General features: G+C 36.5%; 1 protein-coding gene across 3 annotated transcripts in view; it reads left to right on the forward strand.

Annotated features, from left to right (window-relative positions):
* The first annotated feature begins 4136 nt into the window (after positions 1 to 4136).
* CCDC178 (coiled-coil domain containing 178) overlaps positions 4137 to 22430 on the forward strand; it is a 513958-nt gene continuing 495664 nt past the window's right edge. For all 3 annotated transcript variants that reach the window (XM_037806200.1, XM_037806202.1, XM_037806201.1), the window contains exon 1: positions 4137 to 4320. The gene's annotated coding sequence lies outside the window, so the exon portion shown is untranslated. The remainder of the gene's footprint in view (positions 4321 to 22430) is intronic.

The raw sequence follows: 22430 nt of genomic DNA on the forward strand, positions 1-22430 counted from the left end.
GTGACAGGTGTGGTATGCATTTAATTTATCTAAAAGTGGCTTTAAATAACCCTGTTGTAAATTTTAAAAGTTGTCCAGAACACTCTTCCTGTTAAATCTAATTTTTAAAAGGGTCTAGCACTGTCAGGGGATTTATTAAAATAATAGCATGGACAGGTCTTAAAGACTGATTGGAGAGAGGATGATTAGGGAGAGAGGATGATTAGGGAGAGAAAGCCAGGAACAATTGGATGACATGTGAATGGTTGATATGTTTTCATATAGCCAAACTTGTTTCGAGTTAACCACACATCTTTCTTATATCTTTACTCACTATTTTCCATCTTCCTAGAGTACCGCTTTCAGTGTATGTCTGCTCATAGTAAACTTTGTTTTTATTCCTTGGAAATATATTCATTTGGTTGTCATTCTTGAATGATAGTTTTGAAGAGAACATATTTTATTTTGATTGCTATTTCTCCATTGTACTGTTACTATATTATCCTACTGTTTGTCTTGTATTGTTCTAAAGAAAACTGTGCTATTTCTGTTCGTGCTATGCTGTAGAAAGTTAGTCTTTTCTATTTGCTAAGTCTTTGTCTATTGTGTTCTTCAGTTTATGACAGTAGGTCTAGTGTTGATTTAATTTATCTTAATCAGAATTAATATTTTCTTAATTGTGGTTTAATAGCAATCATCACTGGAAAATTTTCAGGCACTAAATATTCAACTTTTGCCTCTGTCCAATTCCCTGTAGTCTTCCTATACTCTCATTAGATGTAGTTGTAACTTTTCGTTGTACCCTCTGTGTTTCTTAATTTCTCTTTTATATATTTCATGTCTTTATCATTCTGTCTTGCCTTCTGCAAGATTGATCTTGAAGTAGATGAATTTTCTGTGGATCTATATCTTAAGTGCTATTTAACCCATCCATTGGATTTTGTTTTTCTAATAGCTGTACTTTATATTTCTAGAAGTTCTATTTTGTTTCTTTTCATATAGGATTCTTTTCAATAGTGTTGTAGTCTTTTCTCCCTTTTCAATATCTTCTTTTTTAATATTCATAATTTTGAACCACTTATCTTATAATATTTCTCCTCTAAATTTCTTATCAGATTCCTTATGGTCTAATTCTGCCATTTGTTTTTGTCATTTGACATTTACTAATGGTTATTTTTTACCTCCTGACATTTGTCATTGATTTTTAAGTTCTTATTAATCAGGGCTGTATCCACAGAAATTCCCAACAACTTGGATTTAAGGTATACCCCTTTGGTTTTGAGTTGGTTTCTTCTAGATGCCCAAGGGGTGTTACTGACTTGTGATCACTTTTTATGCTGTTCAACTACCATAAAGAAAATGTAAATTGAAATCTCTAATCTGTGTGAAAGCAGATTATGATAATTTGATATGCAGCAGTAGAAAACTAATACGTCTATGAATTTACTTGAAATAAACTAAACAAAAATGGGAATTTCAAAGTTTCAAATTCCTAGGGAAGACTTAGTTCTGACCCAAGAACTTTGCTGCAGTTTCCCTTACTTAATGGGTAATTTTATAGTCTATACTTTTATTGAGAGTATGTATTTTTCTTCACCACACTTATGCCCCAGGCCTCATCTCCTATCTACATGTTAACATTTAAAAAGAACTCCCTTTGTTGACTCTAAAGCAAGCCTCAGAAGTCATTCAAAATCTTCAATTTCTTGCTTTGGGCCATTTCTCTTACTTTCTTGTATACTCAGCATTTTAAAAGTGTTTATTATATTTGAGTCAATATTTCCAGGTGATTTTTAGAGGAAGTTTATTAGAGTATACCATAATAAAGTGAAGTTTTTGTCTGTTTGTGATTATATGGAATTAATTATCAATTTACAGGGTCTTCCTAGGCCTGGAAGAAGGGCTGCATAGCAGAATTCCTCCCTCTTTTTATATGTCACATGATACATTTATCTGTTCTTTACAATTGTAAAAATAATTGATGTGTACTTACAGCAAGAATGTAATGGCACCTTGTGAAGTGTCTGCTCAGCTCCTGATGACCACTTTAACTGTGTTTCTCAAGCAGCAGGGGAGACCTTTTTGATGTTTTATGATTGCCTGCTTGCACTGCTGAGCCAATGAGATTCCCACAAGTGAGGCATAGACTTGAGACCCAGATATTTAATTTAGTTAAGAGTCAGAGAGAATGCTGTGAATATGCAGTGTTCTAGCTATAATCTACCCCTGGGTTTTTTGAGATGCCCCTGCATCTTTAAAAGAAAGAAATTCCCATTTTTGTTTAGTTTATTTCAAGTAAATTCGTAGATATATTAGTTTTCTACTGCTGCATAACAAATTATCATAAACCTAGCAACTTAAAAACAACATGCATTTATTAGCTCATGTTCTGTAGGTCAGAAGTATGGGTAAAGTCAACTGAGTTGTCTGCTCAGGTCTGATGAGGCCAAAATCAAGGTGGCTGGATGCATTCTCATTTGGAGCTTAGCATCCTCTTCCAAACTCATTCTTGTTTGCAAAATTCAGTCCTGATCATAGGACTGAGATATGTTGTCTCACTAGCTGTCACTGGGGGTCATTCTCAGCTAGTAAAGGCTGCATGCCTACCTTGCCACATGTTCCCTTCATCTTCAAAGCCAACAATGAAGAATCTTCCATGTGTGAAATCTCTCCGATGCTTCAAACTCTTTATTCCAGGAACAGCCCAGTTCCTTTAAAGTGCTCACTGGATTAGGTCGGACTCACTCTAGATAATCTCCATTTTTAACATCAACTGTCGTAAAACGTAAACCAATCATGGTAGTACAACCCATCATATTCAGTCCCAAGCATTCTGCAGGGCCTGTACACCAGGCGGTCAGTACCTTGGGCCACCCTAGAATTCTGCCTACCCCAATAGGTGTACAGTAAATACATCAGTGGATTCTAATTAAGAGAAAGTTGCCAAGAATGAAGTCTCTTATAGGTAAAATTTTGTTTTATGAGAAAAATTGAAGTAACATTCTAAAATATTCAGTTAGATATTTTGAATACTCATGAATATATATTTACTGTGTATACAAATGATTCATTTAGTTTAAAATTTAGCATTGTATTGCTAATATGTAAATTTAAATAATGGAGGGAGATGTGGAGTACATTCTGGAATTTATTATTTAATTACAAAAAGATCTCTGCTTCTGCATATATTAATTCAAGATTAAGACCTTTCTCCAGTTTGCTTCTTTTTGCTTCCTCTTTTTCATCTTTGACGGGAAAGATCCCCTAGTGCCCCCCACCCCCACCCCACCATGAGAAAGGATTACTAATTGACATGCATCTTAGGGTAACAGATTTTGCTGATTTAACCTTTGTAAGCAGTTGCCTCCCAGTGTTGCCTGTAAATGCGATCTATCTGGGTGAGAGTACTAATCTTTATCTTTATCCTATATTTTTAACCACCTTTAGTTTACCCTCCAGTGCTTGATTTCATCCAAGAAAGCAGTCAGTGAGAATACTGGAAGGTTCAAGTGTCATTCTTTGAACCTTATTTTGGGTCTCAGCATATATTTATTGAAGAAGAAACTTAGTTTAGGTAATATATTTTATGCCACTTGAACATTTGTGAGGAGAATCAGTGCTCCCCAAATTTGTTTTTGTTAGAGATAGACAAATGGTTTGAATTCATCACTTCCCCTTCCCCTACCCACCCCCCCCCCCAAAAAAAAACATGAAAAAGTTTTCCTTTCCTCCTTATATTTGTTCAGATGTCTCAATTCTAAAGCCAGCTTGGAACAACCAACCAAAGTAAACTTGATGACGTATCTTCTCCTTTGTTTTGGCCCAACGGGATTAAAAACAAAATACACAGGTGCTGGAAGGCTCCCTTTTAAGAGGAAGCAATGACTAGGGTAGGGGATTTACCCTCAGAAATGCTGTCTTGGCGTTTAATAAAGTCTGGGCCCATATTCTATCTACACTTGCTATCCAGGGAAAGGGGGTTGACTCGTCCCCAACCTTTCTCTCTTTAGTAATATGAGGAAAAGGAGTTTGGTGCGTGTGAGTAGCAAAAAAACGAGCAGGGAGGTGGTGGTGCGGCCGCAGGCCGACGGCGGGGCGCTTCAGACGCGCTGGTCTGGAGCGGAAATGCGGGGAGGGCCTCCGGGCTGGTCCGGGAAGTCGAGGGAGCCCGGGAAGCGCGAGCCGAGAGGCCCCGGGCGGGCGGTCGCCGGCTCCCACGCTGCCGCCCCGCAGTTGCCAGGACACCGGGTAACGGACCCGGCGGGCCTCGCCGCCGCTGCCGCGGGGTGGGCAGGTGGGCGCTGGGGGCCAGGACGCGGCGGCAAGAAACGAGCGGAGCCGGTGAGTCGCGGCGGTTCCTGGGCGGGCCTTCCGCCCCCGTAAGCCCAGGGGCAGCCGGGCGGCGCCCCCTCCCCTGACCGCCTCTGCACGGCCTCAGCGGGCGACGCCGGGATCCGAGTACCCTGGGCCGCCCCCGCCAACTTGCATCCTAGTCGGGTTAATTACCCTTGTGAATCACGCCTTCCCGGAGCTGAGGGGAGGGAGGCTGTCGCTAAGAATTTGAGGAAAATCCTCAAGGCCCGGGAAGGGACAGAACGTCTCCCTCCACTGGCCGCCCGGCTGTACTTCACATTGTCTACAACTGCATCCATACTGCCTTATTATTCTTTTAAAATAATTATTTCTACCTTTTATTTTGCTTATAAGGCCGCCTTGTGGTGGTTCATGAGTTGTTTATTTGAGTTATCTATCTCTCCTTTTGATATTTAATTTTTTCAAGTGGCAGTACAGTTAGCTTAAATACTCCCCTAGCTTCCTTAGGGGAGAGGCTGGAAATTTTATACTTCTTTACATGCTCTGTAGCGCCCTAAAATAGATGATCCACTTCATCACCTCCCTTCTACAGATGAGGAAAGTGAACTTCAGAGCAGATAGGTGACTTCACCAAAGGCAGAGAATTAGCAGGCTTCGGATTCAGAAGACTTTGGGTTCGCTGCCTTCCAACTCAAAGCATTTTCTGTTGCTTCTTTCTTGACATTCATTGGCTGCGTAGTATTTGTGATTAACTTGGTAACTTTCCATTTCCACTAATTTATCAATGGATATATCCTGCATGTTTCTCTGGACATCTTGTCCCTAATGTAGCAATGTTTAAGTCTCCCTCACTACCCCACGTGCTTCTCCCCTTCCCCCCGCCATGGTTCTTGGTCCTGCTGTGGCAAAAGGTTTTAGGACACGACTTAATTAATACCACTTACCAAATTTAAGAACTCAGAGACAAATGGATGGTTATCAGCTAGACATTTATATGTTAGGCTAGTGCATTTCTATTTTGAATATATAATGCTCTTCCTTTTAATGTTGTATTCTTAAGGTTCATTTTGAACCATATCTCCCCCAGCTTGTTGCCGGAACTATCAAAAATTTGAGTTTGGCTATTAGTCTACCCACGATCTCTGGGGTGCCCCATTATGTTGGTGTTTGCCAAACATAGTCTCAGACTCAATTAACCTGTCACTGCACGCTCAGAGTTTGTTCTTCCTTTTCAATGTCCCACAGCAGTGAATGATACCTGCATAAACTTTTTTCCTCCTCCCTTTGAATATAAACTTCATTCTCTCACCAGGCTAGGTACATGGTTTCTAAGAGCTCTACACTCAGGCATTCCCAACCTCGCACTTAAGAAGAAAATCTGGAATAGCCTGAGAAGGACTCTCCTTGGCCCCAGTTTTTTCACTCAGCTGTCACTAGAACATTCACTCTCCGGATGGGGGTTCTATGATTGGAAGCATTCTGTTGAACTATGTGGATGGAGTTGGAGAACAATTTCTCAGGAGAAAGGGGCTTTGTTTCTTTCAAAAGAATGAGGGTTTCTGAGAAAAAATAAAAACACTGTTATTTACCTAGAGTTTATCTAGGCATATGAAACTGAAGGTTAATGAGAATATTGGCTAGAGAATTGCTGAAATACTGAACCTTGGAGTCCAGACCCAATAGAAAGGAAAAGGATATATGATAAAAATGAAAAAAAGCAGAGTAATCAAGAAGCTCAATGTAGTTGAAGAGTAAGCATTGTGAGAATGATGTGGAGAGATAACGGGATTGATTATCTTATAAGTGGATTATGTACCTAGTGGAAAAGCAGTATGCTCACAAAAGCAGATGGTAGCATGAGTGAGCCTTCATGGCCATGATGTTATCATGTTTGTTTCCTGAATAATGACAATAATAAAATATAATATTTTAGAATTGACATTGAACTTTAGTTATAATGTTGTGTATATAGAGAAGACCACCTAAATGAGAACAAACTGAGGCTATTTATTTAGAGCTTGCTGTAGCAAGGGACTTAGCCACCATCATTTGTGTTTGGCAGAGACTCAAGGCAGGCAGGCAGGGGAATGGGAAAGTCTTTTAATGAAAAAAAAAAAAAAAGAAAAAAAGGAGAAAGCTTCAGTTATGTTCTGATTGGAGGCTTTTGGCTTGAGGAAATTGGAGGTGGGATAACCCTAGAGGCCGGGCATCCTATGTAATGGTTTGGGCTGCATGTCTGGCTTTCTGTTGTGGGTTCTGAGTTGGAAGTGATGGCAAAAATTAGGGAAGCTGGCAGTTATTGACCAAGTCCTGGTGGTTCTGGGGTGATTAATGCAGAGGCCATGGTTTAGTTGACAGGAGTGATTGGCGCAGAGGTCGTGGCTCAAAGTTCCACTGTCACGTATGGTCTGACATTTGTTCGTTTGTATATTCAGTCTTTCAAGTTAGGGTAAATTTAAATTTACTCTTATTCTAGAAACCTGAGATTTGGTGAGATTTGGACATGTTATATAGTTTATTCATGAATACGTAACTTGCTAAAATCACTACCATTTATTAAAATCTTACTATATGCTGGTCACTGGAAAAACAGTTTTAGTCCTCTCAATAGCATTGTGGAGAAGTATTATTTTCACTGTTTTCCAGGTGAGGAAACTGAAGTTCAAATGCATTAACTACCCTTCTCCAGGTCGGGTAACTAGTAATGATCCACTTGGAACTTAAACCCTCATTTAATTGAGTTAAAATGCGTGTTCTTTGACAGTTTATTAAACCACCTGATAATCTCCTGCTTTCATCTGTATGTTAGTCTATTTCACCTCAATTTGTATGTGTCTAAGAATGTTACTATCTGGCTTCCTTTACTGGGTACTTGTAGGATATTTGTGTGAACACAGGTAATAAAAAGACATATGTGTGTGAACTGAAGGGGTTTGACCCACTCTTAAGATACTAAACAAACTTTGTATTTAACCACATGATAATGAAGTATAACAGAATACGTTCAGATGCCTGGGGTTGTTAAACCAGGTAGAAAAGGTAGAGGGATGATAAAGTAGTTGGAAAACCTTGCAAGAACTCAGCCAAGCAGGTGTGAGTACCTGAAATGTATGGCATCTCTTAGTTAACACTAATAAAATAGTTTGAATGGAAAATTATCTATCCAGATATTGCTGTGCTGATGGTTAGTAAGAGGTTTCATGAACAAACTAGAGCAAATTGCTTTCCTTTCTGTTTTTTAAAAAATTTTTGCATGTGTGAATGGGACCTTATTATTTTTATTTTTTTTCCTCCAGGAAAAAAAATATCCCTAGAAATTATAATTGTTAAGCCTAGAAATTATGCATGAGACAAATTTTTTGAGAGATTGAAAAAGCTGTAGTGATTTTTGCCAATGGATTTGTTAGCCTGTGTTAATTTTGCATTAATCATTTTAAGTGTTCTGCTTATGGAGCTCAGTTCACTCAGTTTATAATCACTCAGTTTATAATCTCAGAACAGCTTCAGTAAAGGTAAGGATATGGCACAGCAACAGCAGAGAAAGATATGTTTTGAAAGGTCTCCAGAGATCTCAGGCACAGGAGTGCTTAATCTCCAGATCCATGACTGCTGCTGGTGTGTACAAGGTAGCAGGAAGCCCAGATCTGCTCTTGGTGGTGAACTCTTACAATGAGCTCTTCAGATAGACACATTCTAGCTCTGTGACCAGTATTAAGCGTTGGAACCCTGCCAGGCTCACTGAAATTAGGTGCAATTATAGATCCAATTATTATTACTAAATAGTATACTGGCAGATTGATACACCCTGCTCTGAAACATCTCACGGATCCATGGTTACAGAACATTATTTATCTTTAGTTAATGTATTTCATGGCATTGAACAAGGGTTAGTGGCTCTGGAGATAAAGTGCAATCAATCCAGACTAGCTGAGATGAGCCCATGACATGGGTTCTCATTCATTTCTGGGCTTCTTGCTATCTAAATTCTGCTATTGTCATTTAAGGAAAATGTTCGTATTAAAGCCATCTATCACCAAATGAAATGGACATGTTTTCTAGTCTATCCTATATGACTTTTTGTAGCTTTGAAACCATTGGTTCTTTCTTGAAACTCCTTTCGTTTGGTTTCTATGACCCCATTCACTTCAGTTTTTCCTGTAATCTTTCAAGAAATGTTAATGTTAATTTTTCTTGGCTTTCATTGTCAACATTTCTTATTGTTGCTTTGTTGTGTGATCTCATCCAAATAGCAACTCTACACTGATATTTCCCACAGCTCTCTCCAGTCTCAAACTTTCTCACACATACTGGACACTGCTATTAAAAAGCACCTATATATAAAATTAAAATGATCATCTCTCCTCTATCCCCTACTGGTTCCTCATATATAGACCTGATTTAGGATATTCCCAATGCCATCTGTTGAGTCCTCCCTGATAGAAACTTGTCATTGTAGATTGTTCCTACTCTGTTACCACCTCTGATTTCTCACCAAATCATGAAGTGTCTCTGTCTTTTACATACTGCTGGAGTCTTTCTCCTCTTCTCCATTCCTACTTCCTCTGGCATAAAATGTAAAAATGTTTACCTTGATTTTTATTTCTTCAGTAGTCTTTTTCTTGGTAATTTTTTCCCTCCTCTAATCATTTTTTCCTTCAATAAACCCCCAGTGGCATGGAGCTGACCTATCTCTTTGTATTGGGAATGTCTCTACATTAATGTTTTCCTGTGAAATACTCTCAGTGGTTAGAAGTAGGTCTTATTTGCTTTTGTGTCTTCAGTGCCTAGCATGTAATGTATAGTCAACAAATAGTTTTTAATTAATTAATGAATATAAAATCTAGAGAATGTGTTGGGGAAAGATGATGACATGAGTCTCATATGCTCTAGAACAGCAGTGTCCAAAAGGCTTTTCTGCTATGATAGAAAATGTTCCATAACGCAGTATCCGCTTGCTAAGTATGGCTGTTAATTCATCCAAAGAACTGACTTTAATTTTTAAATTTAGTTTTCATTAATGTATATAGCTAAATTTAACTTTAAATATTGCTAGTGGCTGTGGTATAGGACAGTACGGCTCTAGGAAATAGGCTTAAAATTGCTTTCATTTTTTGTGTATTTAATTAATTTTTAAACAGAATAAACTAAAATATGTTTTCTTTTCTCCATTCATCGCCACTTCAAACTAAAATTCTGGAGATGTTCTCTCATAGCGTTTGACAATTCTCTTCAGAAATATTTTTGAAAACCTAATATTGCCAGGCACTGCATATTTAAAGAGAGATAAAATACAATGCTTCTGTATTCAAAGATGTAGCAGGAAAATGCCACCTGGTAATGGAATTTGATTTCTGAAATATTGAAATTTGGGGGGCATTTAAAAGGGTTGAATAAGACAGTGGGAAGGAACATATTAAATCATTTTTTTCTTCTTCCCCATTCCTCCCCCCATATCTGGCTTCTAAAGTGGCAAATTGGTGTGGATTTGTCAAAATCATATTTGTGGTGATGACTGGGATCATTTTGAAGGCTACTGTATATGCCTCCTGAAGTATGGTGATGATGAACTTTTGCTTATTTCTTATATCTATTTAGGTTTCATGATCCACTCTCCTTCTCCCCGTACTTTTGTATCTGCTTGATTACTTGATTGCTTTCAGATTTTTTAATTTCATTGGATCTGTAATGTGATGTCAAAGATGACCTGGTATCTTACCCATCTGGCTCTAGACAATTCCATTAAACTGTGCCATTCATTATAACTGGCTGTTTATGAAATGCTAGCAGATTTTCAATCAGTATGACAACATTTATGGCTAAGCTAATTTAGAATAGTTAGCAAATATTATGCTGTGAGAACATGTATAAAGTGATATTGGTAGGGTCCAAATGTGCAGTATATAATGTGTTTCTTTACCCACTAATTTGAACATTTTCATAGAAAACTGCTATTAAAGGCCCTTGGCATAATTCTTTATAATAAATTCCTAATGCTGCTTATTACTTTTGATTTTCTTATTCTCAGATGGCTACACGTTTGCACTCTATTTGTCTGTTATTTCACTAAGCACAGATTTCTTACTGCATGCTTTTATTTATTTATTTTTATTTGTATCTTTGGATTGTTTTGCAGCAAGCAGAAATTGTTCCCTTTAACTGAAAGTTTAAGAACAAGAGGAAATTAGTGGAAAGGTTAATTTTCAAGTGTGATTTAATACTTCTCAAAATTTATACAGTTGGATGAATTTTTATTTCTACATTGAACATTAACAATTTATATCATTTTTGCATTCAAAATTGAACAATTCCTAGAAAACTATACTAAATATTGTTTGCAGTGAGTTCTTTGCTAAATCATAGAAATTAAAAAAATCAAAATGTCTGTAACTAAACGCTTTAAAAAACAGAATCGTCATTGAAAAAATTACTTTTCTTCCTGTGGCATAATGATAACCTCATGGTGACATCCGTTTGGATTTTCTTTTAAAATTAAGTATAGAAAATTATACCTTTCCATTGAAAAAAAAACTACTGTTGAATAATTAGCCAATCATAGAGTGGGAAGCTATTAAGGTGCACTACTGTTTAGAATGAAACATGTAATAGGAAACCTCAGTATTTTATTAAAATTTCTCTGCCAATAGCTTAAAGCTATAGTTAGAATAAGATAAAGCTTCATTGTCAAACTTCAACCTATTCTCCTTTATTTTCTTACTATTTTTAGTCGCATATTTTCCTTCCCTTTAGATGACTTACTGGGCTCTGGTACAGAACATAAAGGAGAAACACTGAGTAAATAGCCAGGGATGGGTGAGTGGCAGTTTTTTTTTCACCTGTTTTCAATTTAGTGTCTGAAGACCTCTAGGAGAGAGAAAACCAACATAACCTTTCTTAAGGTCATATTTAAGGAAGAGTTAGTCTTTCCTTTTTTATTAAATTTTAACTTGGTAAATTATACAAACTAGAATTCTTTCTTATTTGGCAACATATGCTTTAAATTAATTCAGTAGTTCCTATTTTGGGGAAGATTATTTAGGGAATTTGGATGAATAAAAATTTCATCTACTCCGGGGGCTCTGTGCAAAAGAAGAGATCCTTTTTGTAACGGGCAGAAAAATCAGCCCTAGGTAAAACAATTCTCAAAAGAGTTTTAGAATACATTGCATGGGAAAGCTCAGGATTCCCCTCAGGCAATCCGAACCTCTAAACCCTACAAGGTTTGTAAAGATGAATATTGGAATAAAGAGTGTTGAATTAGAAGAAATAGATCTTGGTGAGTGTTGTCAAAATTTCTATCTCAATGTTAACACTGAGTGGTTTCTTCATTATTCAAATATAACCTCATAATAGTTGATAATAGAGTCTTTCTTGTAAAGGCAATACATAAACTTCTGGAAAGGTCTTATTTTATGTACTTCAATAACACATTAATCAATGTGACAGCATTGTCAACATTTAGTTCCTTAATTGACAATAGGTTTGAAACAGTTCAAAGTAGCTGCTTGTTGATAACTTTAAAAAGAGTAATTAAATCAATGGCCAAAGGCATGTAATTTTCCAAAATACTTTCTATAGCTTTTCTTACTAAGCATCATAAATTTCTGTATTTCAATTAGTAGAATAACATGGAGATTATGTTTTCCCCCATTGCTAGGTTCAGTCCTTCTGACGTGCTTTTTAAGAGGGAATGTTTCTCAAAAGTGATGTGTGTTTCTTTGTTGCTGAGGTTCTAGAATGTGTAGAATGAGTAAGAGCCCTTATTGTTATGTGCACCTGGGATTATTGTTCTGTATGTGTGTATGTAAAGGAAATGAAGGGCTTTAACTGAAACTTGGACTGGAGTTACTTCTGTCCTCAAGGTCCTTAAGTGAAATTTAAAGTTCCCTTAGAAAAACTCTGCCAAAAGATGGTTAGGTCTGTTAGCAGTGTAATTTTACTGGTAATAGCAAGCATGGATTAGGATCTTAGTCCATGAACTGAGTTGTGTAAAGAATATTACCTTTTACAATTTCCTCTAAATCAACCAGATTTCAAATCATGGTCCTATCTCATCAATTCAGTGAAAATTTACCCTTGCTCAATCTTGGTATTCCCTCTATCCTCCTCCTACCCCCAGCCAAACCATTCTGGGATCTTTGGATGTATCACCATACCTGGAAGTGTGGTCACTGTCCCCACCCAGCACCCTCCCTCCATGTGTCATCAGTTCCACTAGGGGTTAGTTACTACTGGGAGTCCCAGCCTATTCATGGGCTTTTGTGTTACACAGCACTGCTGGCTTATTACACTCCTTACTGCCCCCAGGGGTATGGGGAGCTGGGCCCATTGAGAGTCCTCATGCTTGTGATTGAACCTAAGTGCACCCAACAAACAGTCATTTCCCCCCGGTGTTCTGGTTACTCCCTTGGCTGCTGTCACAGCCGCCTTGGACTCACAGATCTCCTCCCTCACCAAGTCTTGAGGAATATTTCTTCCCACCTCATTGATCCTCCTTTCCTTTCCAGGATATCCCCTGTGCTAAAGATTTCAAAGACACTTCAGAATGCTTCTACTTTTCTTCAGGCCAAAAACCTTGAGATAAAGAACTATAGTCTTGTAACAAGATTAAATCAGGAGCCTGTGGTTTGGGAGAACAGATGGGAAGAACAGCCACAAATATATGTATCAATAGATTTATGTGATAATAATAATTTTTAAAAAAAAACATGGTGGGTTTTTATGTGTGTGTTTGTGAAGGTTTGGTTACCTAGGAACCTAACCATCCTTATTATAATAGTATTTCCTACAACTGGTATTTGTGTCACTGGTGGCAAGATTGATCTGAGGTCGTACATGAACATTTTTATTATTATAGCTATGTGTTTATTTTAAGATGTAGTAGAAGGATGCAACTAGCACAGAGAACTTCTTATGTTGTATATGTTAAAATCTGAATTGGTATAAATTGACTTAAGTAACAAAACAGGGATTATGTGAACATAACAAAGAATATAAGGGTGATAAGCAGGTAACCAGTTGTGAAATACTATAGAATGGCCATTTTTCTGTGAAAAACCATATTCCTATATTCAGAAGCAAAATTAAATTATAGAAAACATTGTGTTCATAACTGAGAATGTCTGTGATTCAGATATGCCAAGGAAAATGTGAAAATGCTAACCCTACAGGAAGCTTTCCTAGATTTCAACAAAGAAAGAATTTCCCAACATACAAATGGTTCATTTTTCTTACTTTAGTACTATGTTATTAAAGGTATAACCACTTGTCTTTCATTTCTGTAGACTTGATTCTTTTGGTTTTCAGGACAGTGAATCATCAGTTGAGTCATTTCCATTATTATTGCTCTTTTTCATTTTTAAACAATTAGGGTTTTTAACTTACTGATCATTACTTTGCTTAATTATAAAAGTTTAATTAAAATAGGTTATTGTATTAAAGTAAGTTAGACCATGCTATGTAAAATTTCCAAACTCATAGTAGCTTAACAAAACAAAAGTATCTTTCTTTGTGATGTCACAGGATGCAGATAAAGCAGCTTTCCTTGATGGGTCTTCTAGAAGTGGTAGCTCAAGGATCCAGCTTCTATCACTGTAACCATTTAGAACACATGGCTTCCAAGGTTCCATGGAAATGAAGAGAGGGCTAGGGGATCAAATGGAATGTTTTTACCATTAGGGCTTACTCCACATTCCATTGGCCAGAAGTCCAGTTACATGGTCCCTTTTAAAAGGTAGTTTTTGGCTACCTTTTCATGGTCAACAATTGTAGTTTTTCTGTCTACCCAGGAAGAGAAAATGATGTGATTAACACATAGCATTGTCCCTGCCACAGTGCCAAGATATATTTCAGAATAGTTAAAATATAGAAGAATATTTGATAACAAGTGCTTCATTGTGCACTTAATCTAGTTATTGCTGAGGAACTATTAAGCATTGATACAAAATCGTGTCTAAGAATGAATAAAGCTCCATAGCAGATTTATTATGTTTAGCTTTAGAAGCCATCAGAAGCTTACCTTTATTTTATTAAAGCAAAGTTGTTATAGCATTTTTTAATTGTGGGGAAAAAAAACAAAGTCTGATCTTTTTGACAGATGATTCTTTGTAGGTGCAGATAAATGTGAAATGATTAAAATGAGTTCAATTTATGAAACAATTTTATCTCTCATAGTTGCTGTGCTTCATCATGTCTCATAATTATCTAATTATATATATCAAAATGTTTACAATGACATGGTTTGCATTTTAGGTGGAAGAGAAAATACTTTGATAGTAAGAAGTCACTTATCTTTTTATACAGAATGGCCAGGAAACACTGCATGTATAATCTGTCTCTAATGGTACTGAAATCTCAAGTTTAGACTTACTTTCATTAACAAATAGGTTTTTTGGTTCCCTTGGTCGCAAATATTCTATATTCTCTGGTTTTAAAGATTTACAATATTTAAATAAGTTACAATATGGTTACTTGAATAAAAAGGATTTCTAGATAAAATCTTTTGTTCTTTTTTTTTACATTTCCATTCCATTAAGGATGGTTCCCTGAATTGAGTGATCATTTTCTTTTCTATAGTTTCCTGTCTCTAACAGGAATGTATACTATATATATGATATATATTTGTGGTGGTTTGAAGCTGTATGTACCCCACAAAAGCATGTTCTTAAATCTAATCCATTCCTATGAGTTTAAACCCATTATAAGTAGATTTTTTGATGAGACTATTTGAGTTAAGGAGTGACCCACCCCATTCAGGATGGCACTTACCTGTCACTGAAGTCTTTTATAAATGCAATGAATGTTGGGGTGTGGAGGGGTGGGTATGGAGAGCTAGTGAGCCACAGAAGAAAGAAGCTGAAAGCAATGAAACCTGAAAGAGAAGGAAGACTTGCAGATGTCACCATCTGCCTTGCCATGTGGCAGAGGAGACAAAGGATCATTGGCAGCTGATCACCGGTAGCCAGTCTTCGAGAAGAAAGCGTCACCTTGATGATGCCTTAATTTGGACATATTCTTGGCCTCAAATTGTAAGCCAATAAATTCCCATTGCTTTAGTCCAACCCATTTCATGTATCTGCTTTAAGCAGCTGAGGAAACTAAAACAGATTTTGGTACCAGGAGAGTGGGGTGCCGCCATTGCAAATACCAAAATGTGGAAACGGCTTTGGAATTGTTTAATGGGTAGAGACTGGAAGAATCATGATGCCCTTGATAGAAAAGGCCTAGATTGCTTTGAAGACACTGTTGGTCGAAATATGGATGCTAAAGGTACTTCTGATGGGGACTTAGACAGAAATGGTGAATGTGATATTGGAAATTGCAGGAGAGGTGATCTTTGTTTTAAAGTGGCAGAGAACTTGGCAAAATTGAGTTCTGATGTTGGGTAGAAGGCAGAATTTGAGTGTGATGAAGTTGGATATTTAGCTGTGGAGATTTAGAAGCTAAATGTGGAAGTGGCAGCCTAGTTTCTTCTTGCAGCTTATAGTAAAATACAAGAGGGACAGGATCGGTTGAAAACTAAACTCTTGGGCACAAAAATACCCAATGTGAGGGTTTAACTGAACATGGAACCAGTCAGCCATTACAGTGCAAGTCAGGATTGGAAATACAGTTATCCAGAAAGGATTTGTGGAAAGTTCTTTTGTATACTACATGCAAAATCCACAAGTTTTTTGTGAGATCTGTATGACTGGAACCTCTGCCTGCCAAGGCTGAAATGGACAGAAAAGGGACAGATTAAAGGAAAAAATCTCTTAGAGGGCAGGACCATGAAAGCTGAGGTCTGGATTGAAGACATCTTGAGCCAAGAGAGAGAGCCCACCCATGTGTGTGAAAAGGGTGAGTATGCCCCAGCACTTGGAGAGGCTGGGTCTTCCACACCCTTGTTTAGGAAGAGTGCTGCTGTTCCAGTCTTCAGAGAGGGTGGAGCATATTCCCTGGGATTGTGGAGACTCTGGTGGTCACCCCAGTATTCTCAGAGGTTGGAGCCTTCACCCCAGTATTTCAGGAGAACATGGCCACTGCTCAAGAACTTGGAAAGGGTGGGGCTGCTGCTCCGTTAGACCAGAGGACAACACGTGGTTCCATAGATGACTCTCAGATGTTGACATCAAATGGAGTATGCCCTGCAGGGTTTCAGAATTGTTTGGTACTCGTGACCCATTTTCCTTCCAATTTCTCCCTATGGTATTGAGAATGTTTATCCTATGCCTGACCCTCCTTTGTGTATTGGAAGCAGATAACTTGTTCTTTTCACAGGTCCACAGACAGAGGGCAATTGTGCTCCAGAACATCTAATACCTATAACCAATTTTGATGAGACTTTGTACTTAGCATTGTTACTGAAATAACTTAAGGCTTTTGATTATTGTAAGGGAAAGAATGTATTTTGCATCTATAAAGGACATGTCTTTTTGGAGTCTAGAGGGTGGAGTATGGTGATTTGAAGTTGTATGTACACCAGAAAGTCATGTTCTTAAATCTAATCCATTTCTATGACTTAAACCCATGGTAAGAAGGCTCTTTGGATGTGGCTACTTCAGTTAAGGTGTGAACCACCTCACTAAGGATGGAACTTAATCCTATTACTGGAGTCTTTTATAAGTGGAATAAATACAGAGAGAGAGAAAGACAGAGAAAGCAACAGAAGCAAGAAGCTGAAAGCAATGAAACCTAGAAGAGAAAGGAGAGACCAGCAAATGCCACCACGTGCCTTGTCATGTGACAGAGGAGACAAGGATCATTGGCAGCTGGTCTTCAGGAAGAAAGTATCTCCTTGATGATACCTTGATTGGACATGTTATCAGCCTCAAACTATAAGCTAATAAATTTCCTTTGCTTTAAGCCAACTCATTCCATGGGGTCTGCTTTAAGCAGGCTAGGAAACTAAAACAATATTCTTTCCCCAATAGAATTATGGTAATGCATCCATTCACAACATGAATGTATTATTGTCTTTTGTGCCCCTCTTTGCAGTTTGTATGTCTCTTACCACCTTTTGCTATGTGATGACTTGATTCTTTTACTACCTTCTTGTACTTTAAATTCTGCAAAAAATGTTTCATCTTGTTATTGATTACTGTATTGAACACTTTGCCCTATTGCTTTGTGTGTGCGTGTATGTGTGTGTATGGATTGCCAGGTCTAAGACCTTTCTTCGTTTATTTTTACTGCTATTTTTTCTATCTATTTATATATTATGCCAGAAACTTTTTGTTTCCTACATTTTAAGTATTTCTTCCTGATTTGAATAATATTTTTTTATAGCTGAGCAGCTTTCCGTTTTTATGGAGTCATATCTTTAAAACCACCCTTTTCTTGTTATTGGTGTTATGCTCAAAGAGGCCTTTTTCATCTTATTATGTAAACAGTTTCCTCTGGTTGTTTTTCTTCTTAAATTTAGGCTTCTGATATATTTGCTTTTGACACTAATACTATAGTCTCAAGCATATTCTCAGCTTTGCAATCACTTCCCCTGATTCTGTTCCAAAAAAGCCTTTCATTTTAAAAATTGATTGCAAAATACTGCACAGTTTATTCCCATTTTAAAGAGTTACTGCACACAATAGAATATTAAACTGCCCAGAGAAGCCTTTTCTTACTTTTGTTTCACTCTAGGAATACTGCTATAATACCTCCCTGGTTTCTTTTTGAGAAAAAAATAGATAGCATGGTGACAGACTCCAGGGCTGAATCCTACTCTGCTCTGACCATAAAAGGGGCCCTGGCTAGTTGCTTAACCTCTCAGAGCTTCAGGGTCTCCTTTGCAAAAGAGGGCCAATAATGCTACCTACTTCATAGGTTGCTCTGAAAAGTAGATGAATACATGTTTTATTTTAAGTGCAAGCTATCGTTTTTATTTTTCTTGGATCAGGGCTTCTCTAGACATTTCATGAATTATTATTGTCTCCCAATGAATTGAAATTTCATGGAGGGCAGGAGTTGTGTCTCATAATTTTCTTATACTCACTAAAATAACTGGCAGATATAGAAATGCTCAATAAATTGTTATTGACATTCAAAAAAAATAAAATCGAAAGGCATATTTTTTAGGAGCAAGAGCTGTCTCATATTTTCTGCGTATTTTTTCCATAAGAATTTTGAAACTTCAAGTTTATACAGATTTACTATTTTACATTTCAGTTATAAACTAGTTACTGAATGTGAAGGATTTAAGTACTTTACAATTTGTTTGCAAATGTAAATGTTTCTCAGTATACTCACTGTAAAATTGTGTAATGTGATTCAGAGGTGAAATAATAATTTAATTCATGATATTGACCTATGAAATAATTTAACATCATGAAAGCTGATTTGAATTGCTTGTCATTCTTTAAGACTCAAGTAATTACCAGAAGGTGAAAGGCTCATCTCTTTACTCAGACAAATTATGAATAGAGTATGAGATGTCTTTGTGAATGTATATGTAAAAACTGACACTTTTAGTTCTAATTTGATTTGTCTGAGAAAGGTGATATTTAATCTTTCTGAAAATGTGCTTGGCAGTTTAGTACAATCATGACATATGATATTTAATCTTTAATCTATTGGATGTAGTACAGATATAATATAAAATCAATAGAACCTTATCAAAGAAAGGGAAGAGATTGGAGACTATAAGAATAGAGTTTAAAGATTTATAAAAGAAATTATTATAGTTGTGAATAGGAAAGATGCTGCAAAATGCTTTGACTTTTCATGTCTTTCTTTATTTTGCACTATCCAGCATTGTCACAAATGTCTCATCTATTGTATAATAATAATAATAAATTTTATAAAAATGATGTTCCTTGTGAAAGCAACTCTCGATGTAGAACTTATTCTTGTCCTCTATTGCATTGTATTATGAATTTTCTAAAACAATTTTTTAAATTTCAGAACTTAGGTTAAAATGAAAGTCAGTATTTATTAAGTACATGTTTAGTATCACTGTCTGTTTTTATCATTTGTGCTTTATTTGACATACTTTTTTCTTCATTATCTAGGCATAACTTTAAAACTGGTTGTTAGGAAAGGGTCATAGTGATTGCATGTTGAAAAGGATTAGAATAATGACTTATAGTTTATTATATATATGAATATTTTCTATGTTTAAGGCAAGGTTGTGCTATTTTACTTTATAAAAAATCTTAGTCTTTAAACCTCTTTACTAATATATGTAAATACCAATCATTTTACTTTGTTTTATAAAGAAAACTCATAAACTTTGATTTTCAAAATACATTTTATTCAGATTTTTCCCACTTTACAGAACACCAAATTTTTTTTAAATTCATTTTATTAATATATATTCACATATCATGCAGTCATACAAAACAAAGCGTACATTCAGTTGTTCACAGCACCATTACATAGTTGTGTGTTCATCACCAAAATCAATCCCTGACACCTTTATTACCACACATACAAAAATAACAAGAATAAAAATTAAAGTGAAAAAGAGCAATTGAAGTAAAAAAGAACACTGGGTGCCTTTGTTTGCTTGTTTGTTTTCCTTCCCCCATTTTTCTACTCATCCATCCGTAAACTAGACAAAGGGGAGTGTGGTCCATATGGCTTTCCTAATCACATTGTCACCCCTCATAAGCTACATTTTTCTATAATCGTTTTCAAGATTCATGGGTTCTGGGTTGTAGTTGGGTAGTTTCAGGTATTTACTGCTAGCTACTCCAATTCATTAGAACCTAAAAAGGGTTGTCTATATTGTGCGTTAAGAGTGCCCACCAGAGTGAACTCTCAGCTCCCTTTGGAATCTCTCTCCCACTGTAGCTTATTTCATTTCCTTTCACATCCCCCTTTTGGTCAAGAAGATGTTCTCCATCCCACGATGCCGGGTCTAGATTCCTCCCTGGGAGTCATATTCCACGTTGCCCGGGAGATTCACTCCCCTGGGTGTCTTATCCCACATAGGGGGGAGGGCAGTGATTTCACCTGAATGCAAAATTTTTAAATTCTTTTCGGGGTGATGAAAAATGTATTAGATTATTGAACAGACATAAAACAAAAAATGTGTTTTTACTCTTTTGGGCTTTGAGTATATAAAAATAAATAAAACAAAGTCCTTGCTTTCACAGATTTCATAATTCATTGGGAAAAATACAATGTACATAATTAATTGAGGCAATATGCTAAGTACAACATGATACTCAAGTGATAAGTATCATATTGGAAGAAGGAGTGATAAATTTGTTTTGGAGTGAGAAGTAAAAGGAGACTTCATGTTAGAGACTTCTAGAAAGGTAGAGTAAAGAGAATATGCAAAGGAATGGCAGAATGTAAGTATATGGCTTGTTTTGATTGCTGGTGTGGCTAGAATATAGAATATGAAGTAAAGAGTCAAGGGGTGGCAGGAATGTATTAAGTGATGTTTTTATTGTCTCATGGACATGTAATTTCTAGATCCTGTCTTAAAATTCCTTGTATTGTCAAAAATATGTAGTCATATTGGTGAATACCTTGATAGTATGGATTATATTTTATTCATCTTTGTGCCATAAAAAAAGTAGCACAATGAAATAAATAAGATACAAGCTAAAAATTTTTAAATTAATGAGTAAATTAATGAATGAATAGCTGAAATGCAATTAATCAAGCATTACAATATTAATGTGGGAGTGGACTTTAGAAGTAATTGAGTCCTATATCTTACACATTTCAGGAATCCTTTCTATGTCAAACTTAATAAATGATCTTGCAGGTTCTCCTTAATCACTTCTAGGGATGTAATGCTTGGTACCTCATGATGTAGCTTTGTTCACTATTGTAAAATCTAATTATTGGAAACATCCCTCCATGCTAGCCAGAATATTCTTCCTCTTAGTGTAGAGCCACCATGTGTTAGTCTGCCTGTCATTTTTGGAATAGAGTCTCTAGGAGCAAATGCTTACACTTACTTTCCTACCCTGCCCACAGCCCCTCAGCCCCAACATTATTGTAAGGGCAGGCTTGCTGGTAGACAGAGACTTCACCCTTGGCCATGATTGTGGACAGGGAATGAGAACGGACTCAAGCTAGTGCAAAATAGTATCCTGACCTAGCCATAATTGGGTTAAAGGTAGGCATCTGGCCCAAATAAGGCTAATTAATATCCACAGAGGGATAATTGGAATCAAATATGAGAAAGAATCACCACTTTTTGGATGGCTGAAGCTGTACAATATAAAACTCAAGAGATGTCAGCAGCTGTGTTTTCTGAAACATGGAAAAGTCAGGCTGTAGGGAAAAAAAAACAAAACTGAAAGGAGTATGAAAAAGATTCTGAGGCCAGAGGCAGAGGAAATGCTGATGGCATTTGTGTCCCTGTATTCCTGCTTTTATTATGGATGGATAACTGATAATTCCCATTAATTAACCAGTATCCTTTCATAAATACCCCTTTTTATGTTGTAGTTTATTTGTTTGCTTTTGGTTTTGGTTTTGGCTTAAGCTGAGATTCTCTCATCTGCATAGACTATAGGAAAACCAGTAAAATTGGCAATCTGGTTTAGACCTTTTAGGTTATTAGTCTCAGTAGTGTTCAGTCATCTTTGCTTTAGTAAAGACCCAGATCTCTGATACTGACTGACCTTGGCCAGGATTTTAACTCTTACTGCTGTTTACTGCCTTGCTTGATGGTTTGAGTTTGGATTCTGTGCTCTTAATTGGCTGTATTTAACCTGGTGTATGTAGGGGGTTAGAAGCTGTATAGAAAGAATATTTGATACAATTTTTGCTTGAACCATGACTTTAAATAAGTTTAAAATCTCAACTATATTATGGGATAAAAAGTCAGAAGAAAGCATTTTCTGAATATTCCAAGGGTTTATGGAGTTTTTCTATTGTCAGATCATTTTTTTGTCATTTTTGCATTAGGAATGTGGATTTCTAACCATCATTAGATATATTTAGATTAAGATAAGTAAATCAGCTAAACTGTAGATAAAAAACAGTAAGAGTAAACAAATAAATAGGATCTTCATAATTACTGGAAGGAAGGTGTAAGGGAAAATAGGTATTGAAATGATTTAAGATAGATTAAAGTTGTTTAATATGTTCATGAGAATGTGAAAGAACGGGAAAGTAGTACATTAATTTCATGGCCATATCATAGCCCTTAAAAATAGCATGGATAAAAAGTGATAAAATTATATAGAGAAGGCTCT

Source organism: Choloepus didactylus, chromosome 16, assembly GCF_015220235.1.
Source record: "Choloepus didactylus isolate mChoDid1 chromosome 16, mChoDid1.pri, whole genome shotgun sequence".
Taxonomy (NCBI): domain Eukaryota; kingdom Metazoa; phylum Chordata; class Mammalia; order Pilosa; family Megalonychidae; genus Choloepus; species Choloepus didactylus.